Below are 19,009 nucleotides of genomic sequence, written 5' to 3' on the forward strand. Positions count from 1 at the left end.
GTCTGTGTGCTGTGGGTTATCTCCTGGGACACCCCCCCCATAAAATGTGTATCCCCCAAACCCATAGTTCAGCTGAGAACACGGGGGTTCATAGAAGTGTGATGGCCAGACTGAAGCCAGGCTGGGGTTTGAGCTGCTGGCCTGGTGTCAAGCCAAGGCCGATAAATCTCCTGTTGAGATAAGCTCGGGGGATGGCCTGCCACAGTTTATTCAGGTAACAAATATTTACCGAGCTCCTCCTGGTGCCAGGGTCTGGGCTGGGAGCCGGAAATTTGATGGGCAGCAAGCCGGCAAGGTCTTACCCTCCCAATGGCCGATGGCCGATGGCCAGGGGACAGATGAGAGAAAGTCAAATGAGTAAGGTGATATCAGAGAGCATGGTAGGGTGACGGGGGTGGGTCCCAGAGCCACAGGGAGGGCCTGAGCAAGGGAGGTGGGCAGGGGGGTCTTGGTGGTGACCGGTTGCTTGCTCTGCACGAGGTGGGTGTCCCCTGACAGGAGTCTCTTCCATTGCTCTCTCTTTCCTGCTTTGGTTTCACCCCCTCGGGCCTGAATTTGCATTATTGGGACATTTCTTCTTTTTAAAACTCCTACCTTCTGCCTTCTCTGCAGAGTCTCTCTTGGTGCAGGCTGGAGGGTACTGCTCCTATCCCACGGTCCCCCATAAACAAATGATTTCTTCCTTGGCTTCGGGTTTCTCAGAAAAACCGCCTCCGTGGTCCCCGGGTTATGAAATGCCCCCTGAGCTGACCAGGAAGACCCTGTTGGACTCACTGCCTACCGAGTGCCCCCTGCAACAGGACTGGAAAGGACCCCTCATAACTTTCCCGGGTCCCCATTTTACAGATGAGGACCCAGAGGCCAGCGAGCTCAGACTGGGACCCGAACCCGGGATGGCTGCCTCTTGGGCGCAACGATCCTTCCTACCCTGAGGTGCGCGGGGCATCCGACTGGAAAGAACGAGACCCTGGGAGAGTCAGGCAGGCTCACACTGCACCTCCACCATTAACATGTAGCCAAGTAGCCTGGCCTTGCTGGGCATCAGTTTCCCCCTCTGGCAAATGGGCTGAGCTCTCCCCCCTCGCTCTATCATAAACACTCCTGCTTGTGGCTTCAGTGGCCTTTGCCTATGTCCACCCCATGTCGTCGGCCTCCACTTAAACCTCTTGATGGCATTGCTTTGGTTTCAGGATAACGTCCATGCTCTTGGCTGTGGCTTCTGAGGCTCTGTGTGGCCAGTCCCTGCCCCCGCCCCAGACCTGGGTCTCTCTCTGCCAGATCCTCAGACACATGAGGCCCCCCCCAGGACCCCAGGCCTTTGCACTTGCTCTTCCTGCATCCATCCATGCCTCTGAACCTCAACCAGTTATTGCCTACTTACCTGTCAGTCTCAGCCTGACGTCAAACTGCCTTCTTTCTTTTTCTTCTTCTTAAATGTTCCCTTCAAGTGTAACATATAGACAGAAAAGTGCCTAAATCCTAAGTCTACAGCTCGATAACTTTTCACAAAGTAAGCACACCTGTGTAACCAGCGCCCAGATCAAGAAACAGAACATCCCTAGCCCTAACCCCTCCTGCCGAACTTCCTGGTGGGCTCAACATTTTTGAACTGATGACTAATGATTACATGAGGGGCCCTCTGTCTCTGATGTAGCTGCCCAATAAGCTGCTGGGTGCTTGGGCTGCATTAATAGAGGTATAGACTCTAGAACAAGGGAGGTGATTTCTCTCCCCATTCTGGGTTGATCAGAGAAGGCAAGCAGCTGCCCCTGCCACTTTGAAATAGGGCAGACAGACAGCAGGTTCAGTGAAAACCACCGTGGTATGTATGTGTGTGTGTATACACTTCAGAGTGGTGCCCGGGGAGAAGGCACTGGAGGCTTTAAGGCATTTAACTCAGAGAAGGACAGACCCAGGTCCCTGTCACCTCGTCCGGGTGGTTCCATGGCAGAGCAAGGCAGGGTGGGGGTCCACTCTGAAGGAGGCACGGGTTCCAGGCTACTTTGATGGTAGCGAGCATCCCGTCAGGAGAACGATGGCAGCCTGATGCCCGGGGGGCAGCAAGCGGAGCAGGAGCTCATTACTGCAGGCTGGCCAAGACAGGGGTAGTCTAACGCCTTACCTCACACCGGGCCTTGTAGAGAGGAGGGGGAGGAGGAGGACTGCAGGGGACACATGGCCATGCTGAGACCTTCCTCAGGGGGGAGATGGAAGCCCAGAACCTACCCAAGCTCATTCGGCCAAAACTGGCTTTCCAGGCATAGGCCGGCCTTGGAGCTCTGGCTTTGGGTGGAGTTCAGGTCAGGTTATATCTGGCATGGCCGTTCCCTCTCGCCGGCTGCAGCTGCCCGGGGTGGGGGCCACTGGGCACGCTCCAGCACCCGCACTGGCAAGCGGCCGCAGGTGCTGGGCCGGCCACTTTACATAGCCACGCTTGGTCTCCCCTGCCTGGCTTGCTGTCCTGCCCCCTCGCCTCTCACCAGGAAAGGGCCAGGGGTCTGAGAGCAGGCGCCGACTCCGAGCCCCACTGAGCTCTTGAGTATTTTTATTTCACTTCTGCGTTTCACTTTTACTGGTCTTGGGCGAAATGTGCATGCTAGTCAGGCCCCAAGCAGTAGCTACTGGGTTAGGGATGGTTCTGTTCTGTGTCGACCAGGGTGGGGATGGGGGAGCACACAGACCCGGGTTTGAATCCCACCCCTGCCACTGGCTGGCTGTGTGGCCTCTGGAGCTACACTCAGCCCCTCTAAGCCTCCTGAGAGGTGCATGGGGTGTGGGAAGAGACCTCGGGCCTGGGCTCTGATGCGACCCTGCCTCTGGCCTGCTGTGTAGCCTCAAGCAAGTCCCTTCCCCTCTCTGGGCCTCAATTCTCTCTTCTCTAAAATGGGAATAACTACAGCCACACCCTTGGAATGTTGTCTCTCTGATCCAGCACTTGTTCAGGGTCTGGCTGGGTGCTTGTCCAAGGGAGGTGAGGCATCCTGGAGAGTTTGGACCAATGGCATGTCCTTGAACTTGAGAAGCTTGAGCTATAAGGATCTCATCATGCAGCTAGTTTAAAATGCAGATTCCTGGGCACTTCCCAGGGTCAAGAGGGGGCGGGTTGGCCCTCAGGTGTCAGCAGGTGCCACATCAGACCGAGAAACTTTAGGAAAGGCTCTGGGACCCGAGTTTGTGTTTCCTGGGACAGGACGGAGGAGGGCTGTGGGGAGGGGAAAACCAAGGGCCAGAGAGGTGACGTCATTCACCCTGGGTCGCTCAGCCAGCAAGTGGCTGCACTGGGACTGAATGGCGAGTCGCACACACAGGCCCCGGCCCCTCCAGCGAGCCGGGCGCGCTCTGCTCTGAGCACCCAGGTGTCCGTGTTCCATCAGCCTCAGGGCCAGCGGGAGCTGCCGAGGAACGTGAAGCTTCAAGCTTCCCCCGGGAACAACTGGCAGCCCGGTCGGGGTTTATATAGTGGCTCCCAAAATATCTGGCCGCAGATAGGCTGAGGCAGGCGAGGGCGCGGCTGGCCAATGCCGTAGCTTCCTGTCCTGCCAAGATGTTTCCTGCCGATAGCCAGGCCCAGTGGCCTTATCTATGACCCTGGGGCCGCCAGAAGGACAGCACCCCCTACCAGGGGACAGGCTGTTCTGGCCAGGGGAAGGGGCTGCAGGGACCCAGGAGGGGGTCAGAGCAAGCAGCAGCCCTCTGAGGGTGGTGGGTAGTTAGGTCAACTCACAAGTTTGGGGAAGGAGCACTGTACTCGGAGCCCAACTGCCCCAGGGTTGAGTTTGCAGCTTTGGGGCTAAATGACTGGGTGACTCTTGGGAGTTGGGTCCCTCTCAAAGTCACCCTCATCCATCAAGTGGGGATAGTGGTGTCTCCATTTTCATTTAACATCCCCCACCCTGGCCCCCCAGACTGGCCCTCAAGGAGCCCCAAGTCTGGGGGAGACAGAGCTGGACACAGATCCCGTCCCCAGCCCTGCAGCATCAGGGCTTGGCTAGAAGGAGGGTGGCTGCCTGGAGGAAGGATGCCACAGCTGGGGTTTAGTGGATATGTAGGAGCTCATCAAGCAGAAGACATGGAAGGGATGACCAGGCTGAGGGAACAGTGTGTGAGAATGCTTGGAGTCAAAGTGACACTCTCCCCATTTCACAGAGAAGGAAGCTGAGATTCCAGGAGGAAGTGATTCCATGGCTCTGAAACCTGGCTCTTCCTCCTGTACCTGCTGACCCGAGCTCCTGGGAGGGGACATGCTCCCTCTCAGTCGAGACCCTGGGACGTGGGGGACTTTTTTTTTAAATTTCAAATTTGATTTTACTGCAGCCCAAACAGTACAATTAATTATACATAAATAAACTATATATATGTATTATGTATATACATATGTATGTATATGTATATGCATACACATTTTAAGTTACAGGAAATAACAAAGTGAATAAAATTTTCTAGGAAATAAAGTTTAGTTTGGTAGATGGTGTTAAAATTAAAGTTGCCTACAGCCATAACTCAACATCCTTAATTTGGTATAAGTGTGACACATTTTCTTGCCTTCCTGTGTCCTGCTAAGTCACCGTACCTACTGCTTTATTAAACTGATACGCTGATATTAAACATTACTCATTTCACTTACACTTTGATTCTAAAAAGGGGTTTTCACCTCTGACTCTCACCAGCTCCACCATGGTCCTCCTGAACCTGGTGGCCAAGGCTAGGGGGTCTGATGGGAGCAGCACGGAGGGACTGGGGTCAAAGATGAGTCTCAAGGTTCCAGCTGGGGTCTGAGACAGGGTCACTGGTCCTGCCTCTGTTTTACCCTGTGGTTTCAGGGAGGTTGTCCACACCTCCCTGCCCTTGGAGGCAGGGGCCGAGATGCCCCAGAACACCAGCATCCCTGGACTCTTTACCCAGGACAACCCAATTCCTGCCTGCTCACCCCATCCCCCCCTTGCTGGCTCAGGTTTGGAGATTCTGTGCACAACGCAGGGAGGGTCATTGGGGTGAGAGGTGAGGGAACTGCTGATTTTCATCCCCTCTTTCATGTTTTTCAAGAGACGTGAGCAGACTATGGAACTTTGTTCTATAAATCAGTGCTGCCTCCATGGGGCCTGAGCCACTTGGGTCTCCTGGTTGGAGGACTCAAAAATGTGTGGCAGAGGGACTCAAACAAATACATGTACATGAATATTCACAACAGCATTTTCACAGTAGCCAAAAAGTGGAAACAAACCAAATGCCCACTGATGGGTGAAGGATAAACAAAATGTGGTCCATAATACAAGGAAATATTAGCCATTAAAATGAATGAAGCCTGACACATGCTACAACGTGGATGAACCTCAAATTTGTCACACTGAGTGAAAGAAGCCAGACACAAAAGGCCACATAGTGCATGATCCCATTTATATGAAATGTCCAGAAGAGGCAAATCCATCGAGGCAGGAAGCAGACAAGCAGTTCCAGGGACCGGGGGAGGGGGGGACAGGGAGGGACTGCTCACGGGAACGGGGTTCCCTTTTGGGGTGATGAAAGCGATCTACAATTAGATACTGCTGGTGGTTGCACAACTTTGTAAATGCACAGAGTGCCCCTGAACTGTTCACTTTAAGATGGCTCCTTTTATGTCATGTGAATTTCACCTCCATTAGAAAAACGATTTTTAAACTGTGTGGCAGTGTCCTGGGGCTGGTTTCCGGGTGGTTTCAAAATTTCAAATGGTGAAGCCTTGTGCTATCATCTGATTTTCTTGGCTGAGGATGGGATGGGCTCCCCCATTATGCAGTCAGTGCTCCTAGGAAGACCTGCTATTGGAGCTGGGGTGATGGTGGCCCTGCCTCTGCTATTCTGATGTCCATGCGGACGAAACACCTGAGCGCTTTAGCTCTGCCAGCCTGCTGGACCCTCAGCTGCACAGGGCCCCCTAGCCCCGAGTCCCCTCACAGAATCCTCCCTGAGAGGCAAGGGCCACTGTGAGCCCATTTCCCAGATGATGGATTGAGGCTCAGATGCTCTTGGTTACCCAGCCGGCAAGTAGCCGAGCCCCGGTCTCACTCAGGTCTGCCTGGCTCCGACGCTGTGTGCTCGGCACCTCGCAGGTCCTCACTGTTGGGTCTAGGACCCCTCCCTCCTCAAGCGGTGGTGTGGTGGGTGCTGCAGTGTGACTGCACGCCCCCACACACACCCACTCACGGGGCTGGGCTCCTGCCGCTCCAGGCCTTCTGGGAAGCCGTGCCAGGTGCAACCTGTTTCTCTTAGAAGGGAGCAGAGCCAGGAGGGGGATGGGAAATGCTCTCAGTGTCTGAGTGCGGGCAGGGTGGGAGACGGGCTGTGCAGGAACTGCTGAGGGGCTGGGAACGTTCTGGGCTATGTGGAGAGGCGGGCAGCCTGTGGTTTTGGGAGCTGGGACAAGCCAGCCCCTGCTGGTTGACACTAGGCACATCACTCCTGCCCTCCAACCTGTTTTCTTCTATGAAATGGGCTTTATAAGAGCCACTGCCTCTCAGAGCAGATCTGAGGGATGGATGAGACAATTGAGGGGTCTAGCCGAGGGGGAGCCCTGCTTGGCAGGCGGAAGTTGGGGCAGGAAGGACTGTTCAGGTCCTGGATGGGACGACTGAGAAACACTCTGGGTTTAAAAACAAACAGCCAACAGTATGGCAGTTCCTCAAAAAAATTGAAAATAGATTGCGACAGATGAATGGATGAACAAAACGTGTTATATATGTATGATGGAATATTATTCAACCTTTAAAAGAAAGGAAATTCTGACACCTGCTACAGCAGGGATGAACCTGGAGGACATGATGCTGGGTGAAAGAAGCCAGTCACAAAAGGACAAATACTGTGTGATCCCACTTATGTGAGGTCCCTAAAGTAGTCAAATTTGTAGAGACAGGAAGTAGAATGGGAGTTGCCAGGGAAGGAGGGAAAAATGGGTAGTTAGTGTTTAATGGGGACAGAGTTTCAGTTTTGCAAGATGAAAAATTCTGGAGATGGACAGTGGTGATGGTTACACAACAGTGTGAAATGACTTAATGCCACTGAACTGTGATCTTAAAAATGGCTAAGATGGTGAATTTTAAGTTATGTGTATTTCACCACAATTTTAAAAAAGAAGCAAACAGCCCGATGATCCCTCCTGGTGGAGCAGCTCTGGGCTCAGACTGCACTAGATGAAGTTACCAGGTTTGTCCCTCTGACTAGAGGACCCCCTAACCATCCGCCTGCCAAGCTCCAGCTCATCCTCAAATGTCCCCTCCTCCAGGCAGCCCTCCTTGATCTCCCAAGTAGATTCTAGCTCTGCTATTGGGCACCCTCCAGCCCTTTCTCTGGCTCACCCCTGACCTCTCTGAGATGGGGTGTCTGCATCCGGCTCAGTCAAGGGGTGAGGCTGAGCCGATGAGAAGTTGGGGAGTGGGGAGCTCTGCTTTGAGGTTGGGAGAGTGTGGAGGCAGTAGCAGGGGAGAGAGGCTTAGGGGACCAAGACCTTTTGCTCAGTAGGCATTGTTGACTGCCCCTCCCACACCTGCCATGTGCCCTGAGGAGCTCCCAGGGTGGGGGACAGAGCAGGACACACAGTGTGTGGTCAGGACTGGGCAGGGGCTGAGAGGCAGAGAGGGACCTTTGACACCGGCTCAGTGACACTGGAACCTGGCCTGGCCCTGTGGCGGGAGCTGGGGGCCCGGAGGAGAGAGAGGGGCAAAAAGGATTGTCCCTCAAAGGCTGGCCTGGAGAGGGTGCGTGTGTGTTTGTGTGCTGTAGGCACACGTGTACGTGTGTATCTTTCTGTGTATCTGTGTCTGTTGTAGGCGTGTCTCTCTGTGTTGTGTGTCTCTCTGTGTGTCTGTTGTGTGTGTTTCGTGTGTATATCTGTTCACGCTTTGTGTCTCTGCGTACTTATGCACGCGTGCGTGATGCACCCATGTGTGTGTGCGCGCACGTGCCTATGTGGCATTTTTGAGGAACTGAATCCCCTGCTCGGATGTGTTTGCTGCCCAGAGAGTATGGGAGGCCCCTCCATGCCGTCATCACCGCCACAACCTCCCTACCCCACAGCTCCAAGTCCCCAAGCCTTCTCAGCTCTCCGGCCACACCCCAAATCCGACCTCTTCTCTCCATCACCCAACACCCCAGGCCTCCCCACCTCCCTCCTGCCTGGGTTCTCCTCTCTCCCATCAGCCGCCAGGGGAAGCTGTGAAAACCTAAACCTCTCTGTGGCTCCCCATCCCCTTCTCTGGGGGGTCCTGATCTTTGTTCTTCTCTCCCTGCCACGCCTGGCTGGCTGCGTCCTGCCCGTCCCAGGCCTCAGCCTCTACACTGAGTTCCCTGGGATGCCTCTCCACCCCATGCCAGGCCGGGGCCTCCCTGCCCTCATGCAGGTCCCGACATGCTGTGGTGGAGATATCTGTTGCCCTTACCTCATGCCCCCGAGGGGAGGGGTTTTGTTTGTGTGGTTCAGTTGCCTCCTTGCATTGAGAACGTGGCCTAGTACTCAGCAGGTTCTCAATAAATACCCGAATGAATGAATGAATGAATGAATGGGGGTGGGAGGAGGGGCTGGAGAGGTCAGAGGAACCAGATGCAGCAGGGACTTGCCTGAGGGCCTGGTCAGGGGACAAATGCTAAGAAGTGGGCCAGACAACACCTAAGAGGGGCAACGCGTGGTCTTAGAAGCACGTGGTGTGAGTTGGAAAAGAGGCAAGTGCCAGGGCTGGTAGGACATCCAGGACAGCTGGGCGCATCCAGTGGAGATGCAGGGGCTTAGGCTAGGAGGGTGCGGGAGGGGAGGGGAGAAGTGGGGGAGCTGAGATTCAGGAGGTGGAGAGGGTGGGATCGTCAATGATCCGTGTGGGGGAGATGAGCCTCGATTTCCCGTTTGTGCTTTGGAATAGCTAGGCTGGCGCTCACTGAGGCAGGAGAGGCCCCCCGGGGTGAGGAGGAGAAGTAGAGTGTTGGGTCCTTCGGGGGATCCCTCAACTCTGTGGCCATTTCCTGGGAGGCAGGAGGACCTGGAGACCTTGTTTCAAGATCAAGCCGAGAAAGAGGATCCACGGAGGGGATGGAGACGAAACAGTGGTAGGAAAACACAGAGGGGGATGGTGGCCCAGGAGCCGAGGGCAGAGGGGGCCGCTCAAAAAGGTGGGTGTGGTCAGCACCCCACTGGTTCCTCAGTGGGGAGCTTGGCACAGAATCCGGTGGGTGCAAAGTCCAATTGCAGTGGGGTTGGAACATGCATGAACCACAGCCCTACCAGCAGGGCTGAAATGGAAAAGTCTGATAACACTAAGTGCTGACGAGGATGTGGAGCAAATGGAACCCTAGCTCACCTCTGTGGGAGGTAAAATGGCACAGCCACCTTGGAAGACTGTTTTGCAGTGTCCACTGAACATAGATTCCCCCCTCCCCTATAACCCAGACATTCCACCCCTGGGTGTTTATCCACAAGAGGTGAAAACATGCAGTAGCCACAGGACCTGGGCACACCCGCTTGGAGAAGCTCTGGACACAAGCTGAACACCCATCGACAGAACTGGCCAAACAAATTGCTGTACAGCTGTGCTGTGGAATAGTATACTGCAAGGAAAAAGGATGGAGGATGTGGGTGAATCTTTCAGGTACGATGATGAGCAAAAGCAGTGAGATCAAAAACTGGACACTCTGTGTGAGTCTGTGTACCTGAAGTTCAAGAACAGACAAAATGAACCAATGGTGTTAGCCAGCAGGATAGTAGTTCCTTCTGGGAGGTGGCACGAGGGAGCCTGTCTGGGGGATGGAGCGGTGTTATGTTATGTGTCAGTTTGAACATACACAGAGGTAAAAACGCATCAGGCTACACACCTCAGATCTGAGTATTTGGCACAAGTTGCTGTGTGTTATATCTCAATCCAAAGGTGAGTATATACAGTCACAAAAAACAATTTGGGCAGCACTTGAAATACATGAGATTTGGTGGGGTAGGGAGGCTGGGCAGTGATCACTGAAAAGAACTTGCCAGAAATTTCCAGGCATGGTATTCCCAGTTTGGCCAGGAGTCATGGCCTTTTAGTCTTATAAAAACCAGTGAAATTCCTCAAAAAAACTAAACATGGGATTACTGTATGATCCAGGAATTCCACCCTTAGGTATATACCCAAAAGAACTGAAGGCAGGGATGAAGATAGATATTTTTACACCTATGTTTATAGGAGAATTATTCACATTAGCCAAAAGATGGAAACAACACAAGTGTCCATCTACAGAGGAGTGGCTATACAAAATCTGGTAAATCCACCCAATGGAGTATTACTCAGCCATAAAAAGGAATGAAGCACTGATACATGCTACAACATGGATGAATCTTGAAAACAACATGCTGAGTGAAAGCAGCCAGACACAAAAGACCACATAGCACGTGATTCCATTTACATGAAATGTCCAGAACAGGCAAATCCACGGAGATGGAAAGCAGATTGGTACTTACCAGGGACTGAGGGAGGGGGATGGGGAGTGACTGCTCATGGGGACGGGTTTCCCTTGAGGTGATGAAAATTTCTGAGATTAGATAGAGGTGGTGGTTGCACAATATTGTGAATGCACTAGATTCCGTGGAATTGCCCGCTTCAAAATGGTTATGTAAATTGTTATATGTTATGTGAACTTCACCTCAGCTAAAGAAACAAGAGTGAATTGGCGACACCAGGGCCTTGCACCTTCTAAAAGGATCTTGGCCCCTAGAGAGGGCAACTGAGTAGTTCCTACATGGTTGACAACAACCTAGAACTTCCTTTCTTCTAACAAAATGGCATGTAGAAGCCCCATGTGGACATGGAAACAGGCCCAGAGAGGGTAGGGAGTCTGCTCGAGGTCACACAGCAAGGGGAGCCAGTCTGTGGGGCTCGGCTTTGGACTGGGGCTCCCGGCTGAGCTTGAGCAAGGGACAGACCCAGTTCCACATCTGTTGAATGGCTGGAAGGAAGTGGGTGAGGGGTGCCCTGTCTGCTCTCCCCCAGGAGGCCCCCGTCCCGACCCCAGGGGGCAGCACTGGGTGTAGGGGACCTGCCCAGTCCTGGTGCCCTGAGGACTGCTCCAGTCTGTCTTTGGGCCTCAGTTTCCCCATGTGTTCAGGGGGGCTGCAGGGCTCAGGCAGGTACTGGGCCACCTGCTGTGAGCTAAGCTTCCCTGAGTCTGGGAGGGTCAGACTGACTCCTTGGTGGCCCTAACTTGATCCTTTTAGCCAGGACAGGCTGGCCGGTGGGGATCACATGCACCACCCGAGATCAGGGCCCCCAGTGCCCCTGTCCTCCTTCCAACCATAGTTTCCCTAGCTTCTTCTGGCGGGGGCTGAGAGAGCACAGCTGAGTGATCTGGGAGCATTCGGAACCTGAGAACTTTCTATGACATTTCCGAGCCTCAGTTTCTACATCTGTCACGGTCAGGCTAAATGAGAATCCCCCAGAAAGGATAACATGTGCCTGGGGCACCCCCATGCTCAGAGAGGGCCTGATCTCCCCATCCCCAGGCCTGTCCCGCCCACCTTTCTCTGTGGCCTTGGACCCAAGTCTGCAAGCATTTATTTCTGACCCGTGGGCGCCCCCTGATGGCCATGACTGGCAGAGCCTTGTGGGCATGTCCACAGGTCCCAGTCCCAGCCTAGCACTGCCCTGGACCCTGGGGACACAGCAGTGACAAACCAAACAGGGGACCCTTCCCTTGGGGGGCTTCTAGGCAGATAGGGGACACAGGAAATGTGGAACAAAGAACAATTGTATGTATGGACAAGCTGGCCTGGCTCGGGGAAGACGAGATTTGAATTGAGATGTGAGTGTCAGGAAGGAGGCAGCCGACATGGGTACACGAGGTGGAGGTATCTGCAAGTGCAAAGGCTCCGAGGTGGGAACAAGCTTGGGGCACATAAGTGGGGTGGCAGGAGCAGAGGGGAGGAGGGCGAGACTGGAGGCCTGAGAGGGGATGAGACCAGACACTCAGGCGAGGAGGGAGGGTTTTACTCTGAGGGCACTGGGAGCTATGGTAGGATTTTGAGTGAGGGTGGGACAAGCTTTATTAACAGTGATCTTGAGCTGTCACAAAAACACTGATGATAATTTAACATGTATGCACCACTGACCAGAAGAACTATAAAACTTGACAATGCAATCAAGGCCCATGGTCTCCAGCTCAGCCCTGGGCGTTCCTCTCCCTGCCCCAGAGGGTACCTCTGTCTAGAATTTGGAGTTAGTCTCTCCCGTATACCAGCGGTCCCCAACCTTTTTGGCACCAGGGACCGGTTTCATGGAAGACAATTTTTCCATGGGCCCGGGGTGTGTGTGGATGGTTTTCGGATGATTCAAGCGCATTACGTTTATTGGGCACTTTATTTCTATCATTATTACATTGTAATATGTAATGAAATAATTATACAGCTCACCATAATGCAGAATCAGTGGGAGCCCTGAGCTTGTTTTCCTGCAGCTAGATAGATGGTCCCATCTGGGGGTGATGGGAGACAGTGACACCCGAAGTGTGTTGCTTATGTCCAGTCTACTCCGTAAGATGCAGCTTAATTGTCACTTGCCACTCACTGATAGGGTTTTGATATGAGTCTGCAAGCAACTGATTTATTATGGTCTCTGCAGTCAAACCTCTCTGGTAATGATAATCTGTATCTGCAGCCACACCCCAGCGCTGGCATCACCGCCTCAGCTCCACCTCAGATCATCAGGCACTAGATTTTCATAAGGAGAGTACAACCTAGATCCCTCCCATGCACAGTTCACAGTAGGGTTCTCGCTCCTATGAGAATCTAATGCTGCCCCTGATCTGACAGGAGGCAGAGCTCAGGTGGTAGTGCAAGCCATGGGGAGCGGCTGTAAATATAGATGAAGTTTTGCTCGCTCACCCGCCCCTCACCTCCTGCCGTGCAGCCCGGTTCCTAACAGGTTGGGGACCCCTGCCTTGTACGATTTTATATTTTATTATATACTATGTGACCATAGATGTCGAAGTGTTGTTTTATGTGATTTTAAACTTTGTATAAATAAGGGGGGGGGGGAACATCCTCCTGCAGTTTGCTCATTTCATTAACAAGGTTTATATATTTTTAGCTATTAGTTTTTCAGTTTATTTTTAAACTTTGAAAAACTGAGGTATAACACGTGCACATAAAGTGTTTAAAGTGCATGTCTTCAGTGCACGTGACTTACACATGTGTAAGCAGCACCCAGGTCACAATGTAGAGCTTTCCCATCATTCCAGAAGGTTCCCTCCAATCAGTAGCCTCCTGGTCCCAGCAGCAGCTGCTTTCGCTCGTGCCTGTGATCCGTTCTGTGGTGGCATGGGGAGAGCCCTTCTGCTTTTTTTGTCGCTGTATAACATTCCATTGTGTGGCTCATCTACACCTTGTGTTTCTAGTCTGGGGCTATCATGTGTCAGGCTGCTGTGAACATCTGAGCCCCTGTCTTTTCATGGCATGTGTGCTCAGTTCTCTTGGGTGAATGCCCAGAGGTGGAACTGTAGAGTCGCAGGCTGGGCAAATGGTCAGCTTTGGTAGAGACCACAGGGCGTAGCTGAGAGATGTGGCCGTGTCAGCATACCCAGCCCTGGGCCATTCACTGAGTGAGCAGAATATGTGCATGGATAAATTGACAACTGTTCTGCCATCATCCCACCAGCTCCCATTTGGTTATTTCCCATTGTTAGCTCTTACAGAGCTATGGTGAGTGTTCTTGGACCGTTTGTGCTTGTGTGAGGGGTATACAGGGCACTTGTGATGGAATTTGGGCCAGGGCCATAGGACAATGACATTGTTACTTTAGCCTCTAATTAAAATTCAGCATTTCTGAGGCGGGGCTGTGAAATCATAGGGGGCTTAGGGGAGCATCGATTACTGGCCCTTCCTGCCGGCTGTGTGCCTGTGCCAGAGAAAGCCTTTCCTTCTGTGCTTGTCTACTAGGATCTCCGAGAGGGGCACTTTCTGATGTTTGATGGTAAATGGGGATTGTTTATGATGGGAAAGTAGCTTCCTTCTATCCCTACACCTGTTTCTACTAGAAAAGTCTGCTGTGTCTTAAGCATTCCTTTCCCAAATTTACTGATATGGTTCAGTTTGGTGGTGGGATGAGTTATGTGGATCGAGTGGACTCTGTGGAACCCATATCCTTCCTGGAATAAACCTTGCTTAGTCAGAGCATGTTGTAGTATTGACCTGCCGCTCAATTCTGGTTTGCTAATATTTTGTTTAGAAGTTTTGCTTCTAAAGTAAGGCTCATCTACAGTTTCCTTTTTTTTTTCCTATCTTTTAAAAAAAAATTTATTTATTTGTTTGTTTTTATTTTTGGCTGCGTTGGGTCTTCGTTGCTGCACACGGGCTTTCTCTAGTTGCGGCGAGAGGGGGCTACTTTTCGTTGCGGTACGCGGGCTTCTCATTGTCGTGGCTTCTCTTGTTGCAGAGCACGGGCTCTAGGCACGCAGGTTTCAGTAGTTGTGGCACGTGCGCTCAGTAGTTGTGGCTTGCGGGCTCTCGAGCACAGCCTCAGTAGTTGCGGCGCACGGGCTTAGTTGCTCCACAGCATGTGGGATCTTCCCGGGCCAGGGCTCGAACCTGTGTCCCTTGCATTGGCAGGCGGATTCTTAACCACTGCGCCACCAGGGAAGCCCCTTTTCCCCTATCTTTAACTGGTCTGGGTATTCAAGTGCTGGCTGCTTCAAAGACTGAACTGGGGAGCTTTCCACCATTTTGATTGCCTGGAATTAGAGTCATCTGATTTGTAATACATTAAATTGGGGGGAATTATAATATTGTACTGTAAAGTACATGAAACAGAAATGTACAGTTTAACAGAATTATGAGGCAAACATCTGTGTTACCACCATCCACTCAAGAAATAGAGTACGGGAAGCATCCCAACCCACACCCCCTGGTCCTTCTCCTCTCCTCCCCCTCCCCCAGGTAGCCCTGTTCTGACTTAACCTTCATCTTGCTTTTTAGAGTTTTTCCCTTACTCTGGAAGCATCCCTGAAGAATATAGTTTAGTTTAAGCCTGTTTTTGAACTTCATCCCAAAGGAATCACCCTGTTTATGTTGTGTGTCTGAATCACTATCCATTAAGTAGGTCTTGATGCCTAGCTAAGAAAGCCATCCCATCTTATTCAAGATTCTTAATTATTCTTGGCCCTTTGATTTTCCATGTACATTTTAGAATTCGCTTGTCAAGTTCCACAAAAACCTGACTGGGATTTTGATGAGGAATGCATTTAATCTATAATTCAATTTGAGGAGGGTATTAGTTTCTTATTGCTGCGGTAACAAATTACCCCCAAGTTAAAACAACACAAATTTATTAATGTAACAGTTCTGGAGGTCAGAAGTCTGGAATGGGTCGCACCATGCTAAAAGCAAGGTGTCAGCAGGGCTGTATTCCTTCTGGGGGCTCCAGCAGAGAATCTGTCTCCTCACCGTTTCCGGCTTCTAGAGGCTGCCTGTGTCCTTGGCTCACGGCCCCGTCCTCCATCTTCAAAGCCAGCAACAATGGGCTGAGTCCTTCACACACTGCCACTTTCTGGTTCTTCCTCTTCTGTCACTTTCTTCCACATTTAAGGACTATTGTGATTACATTGGGCCCATCCAGGTTATTCAGGGTAATCTCCCTATTAAGGTCAGCTGATTAGCAACCTTAATCCCATTTGCAAACTTAACACCCCTCTGCCATGTAACTTAACATATTCATAGGTTTGGGGGATTAGAATGTGGACGTCTTTGGGGGGCATTTTTCTGCCTACCACAAGGAGTACTGGCATCTTTGATACTGTGACTCTATAATCATGGCGGATCTACCCACTAGGTCTTCTCTAATGACCCTCCATAAAAGTTCCTATACAGGCCTTGTATATTTTTAAAAATTTAATCCTAGGTACTTCATTTTTTTGACACTATTGTCAATAGTTGTAGTTTGCTTAAGAGTTGTTTATTCTTTTAAATCATAAATGAATGTTTAATTTTTTCAAATACTTTACCTGTACCTACCTATTGAAATGATCACATATGTTTTCCTCCCTTACTCCTTTTAAGATAGTGGATTGCTTTTCCAGTATTAAACCAATTTTGCCTTCCCAGGATTTAACCCAATTTAGTCACAATGTTATGTCCTTTCTATACATTGCCAACTCCACCCCCCCTACCTCCTGGAATTTTATTTAGGATTTTCACATCTATGGTCATCAGTGAGATTGGTCTATAATTTTCTTGTCTCAGATTGTTTCATGGACATGCTGATTTCCTAAAATGAGTAAGGGAATGTTTCTTATTTTTCTATTCTTTGGGCAGAGTTTGTGAAATTCTTCTTCTTCTTTTTTTTTTCTTTAATGTTTGGTAAAACTTTCCCAATAAAGGCATCTGGATCTGGAGTTTTGACTAGTTTAGTTTCTTTAGTAGTTATAGAACAATTCAGATTTTTCATTTCTTTTCAGTTTTTTTCCCCTCTAGGAGTTTATCCAAGTTATCTAAAATTTTCAAGTTTGCTGGCATAAAGTTGTTCATAATACCCCTTTATCCAGTACTCCTTGCCCATATGGTATCTTCAGGTGGATTAGAAAAAGACAGTCCTCCTCGAGGTGGATGAAGCTTTGGGCCAGGCACACAGTTTGGTAGACAGAAAGTGTGCTGAGTGTCTTTGTGAAGTGCCACTTGCCTTGTTCTCATCTTTTTAATGTTTCAAAAGCTACAGTAATGTCTTTTTTTTCCTCCCCATTTCCAATAATAGCTATTAGTGCCTTTTTTTCATCTTGCTCAAAATTTCCAGTTTTTCAATTTCATTCATCTTTTAAAATAGCTGACTTGTTGATTCTTTTTAGTTGAACGTTTGTTTTCTATTTCCTTCATATCTGCTCTTTATTATTTCCTATCTATACTCAGGTTTATTTTGTTCTTTTCCTAAATTCTGGAGACAGATGCTTAGCTCATCATTTTCGGTCTTTCTTTTATAATATATATTTTATCAATATATATAATGTATTACATATTACATATATGCAACATATATTGCATATATTTTAATGGCTAGTATTAATACACTTAAGGCTACAAATTTCCTTCAAAATGCTACTTTAGCTGCATTGCACAAGTTTTTTTTTTTTTTTTTTTTATTGCACAAGTTTTTAAATGAAGTATTTTCATTATCTCTCAGTTCAAGATAATTTTCCAAAAATTTAATTATTTCCTAAAAATTAATTTCCCTAAAATATAATTTTCCTAAAATTTCTTCCTTGGTCAATGGGTTATTTAGAACTGGTTTCCAAAAAATGGAGATTTTTCTTATTATTGTTTTAAAATTGATTCCTAACTAAATAACGTTTTGGTAAAGGGACTATTTCCTTCAATCTTGCTTTATAACCCAGTGTGTGCTTCAAAGAAAAATGTATTTTGTAGTTGTCGAATACAATGTTCTACATATACAGGCCCATTAGGTCAAATTTATTAATTGTATAGTTCAAATATTCTGTATCTTTACTGACTTTTTTGGTTTATTTGTTCTATCAACTGCTGAGAGAGATGAATTTAAATTGCTCATTATTACTGTGGATTTAACTATCTCTCCTGGTAGTTGTGTCAAATTTTGCTTTATGTATTTTGAGGCCATGTTATTAGGGTCACACAAATTAAAAATATTTTTATCTTCGTGATGAAATGAATCTTTTATTATTATTATATGTCCCGCTTTATCTCCAGCAATGATTTTGCCTTAAAGCATATGTTGTCTAATATTAATATAACCATTCCAGCTTTCTTATGGTATTTCAATGGTTATTTTCCCCATCTGTTATATATTTTTAAAAATTAATTAACTAATTAATTTTATCTTTGGCTGTGTTGGGTCTTCATTGCTGCACGTAGGCTTTCTCTGGTTGCGGCGAGCGGGGGCTACTCTTCGTTGCAGTGCACGGGCTCTAGGCTCACGGGCTTCAGTAGTTGCAGCACGCAGGCTCAGTAGTTGTGGCGCATGGGCTGTTGCTCCACGGCATGTGGGATCTTCCCGGACCAGGGCTCGAACCCATGTACCCTGCATTGTCAGGCAGATTCTTAATCACTGCGCCACCGGGGAAGTCCCCATCCTCTTATTTTTTTAACTTTCTGTATTTTAACGGTTTTTATGTGTCTCATAACATAGAGTTGAAATTTTTAAAAATCCAGTTTGACAAACTGACCTTTAGCTGGAGTGTATAGTCCATTTACATTTAATGTAATAATTGATATCACACTTAAATCTAGATTTAAATCTACCCTATTAATTTACTTTTTATTTTTACCCTTTCTATGTTCCTTTTTATCCCCCCTCTGGCCTCTCTGGCCTCCTTTTAGGTTGTCTGTGGCTTTTTAAAAAATCATTGTCTTCCCTCTGAACATTTGGAAGTTACAATTCTGCTTTTATTATTGTAGTGATTCCTTTAGAAGTTATAATGCATGCTTATCAAAATGCAGATTTCATCGATGTATTTTACTTTTGTCCCACACAATCGTGGACTTGGAACACTTTAACTCCATTTACTCCCTGAGGAGTGTTTTTTTCTGTTGTACATTTTAATTCTATCATTTTTTTTAACTCCAGGAAACATTATTATTGTTTTATGCAACCTATGTTTGTTTAGGTTTTCCCATGTATTTACTCCTTCTTTATTCTTTATTCCTTCTTACATCTTGACCTTCCATCTGGGATCACTTTCTTTTTGCCCAAAGTAATATAATTTAGAATTTTCTTTAGTGTGAGTTGGCTGCTGGCAAACTCTTACGGGCTTTGTCTGAAAAAGTTTTTATTTCAACCTCATTCTTGAAATATTTTTGTTGGGTTGGCAGTTTTCTTTCAGCACATTGAAAATGTCATTTTGCTTTCATCTGGCTTCCTTTATTGCTGATGAAAAGTAGGCTGTTTACCTTGTCACACTTTTGAAGTTAATGTGTTTTCCACCCCCAGCTGCTTTACAGATTTGTTGTCTTTTTTTTCTTTATAAATTTTACTGAAGTGTAACATATATACAGAAGAGTGAGCAATCA

Source organism: Eschrichtius robustus, chromosome 2 (genome assembly GCF_028021215.1).
Source record: "Eschrichtius robustus isolate mEscRob2 chromosome 2, mEscRob2.pri, whole genome shotgun sequence".
Taxonomy (NCBI): Eukaryota; Metazoa; Chordata; class Mammalia; order Artiodactyla; family Eschrichtiidae; genus Eschrichtius; species Eschrichtius robustus.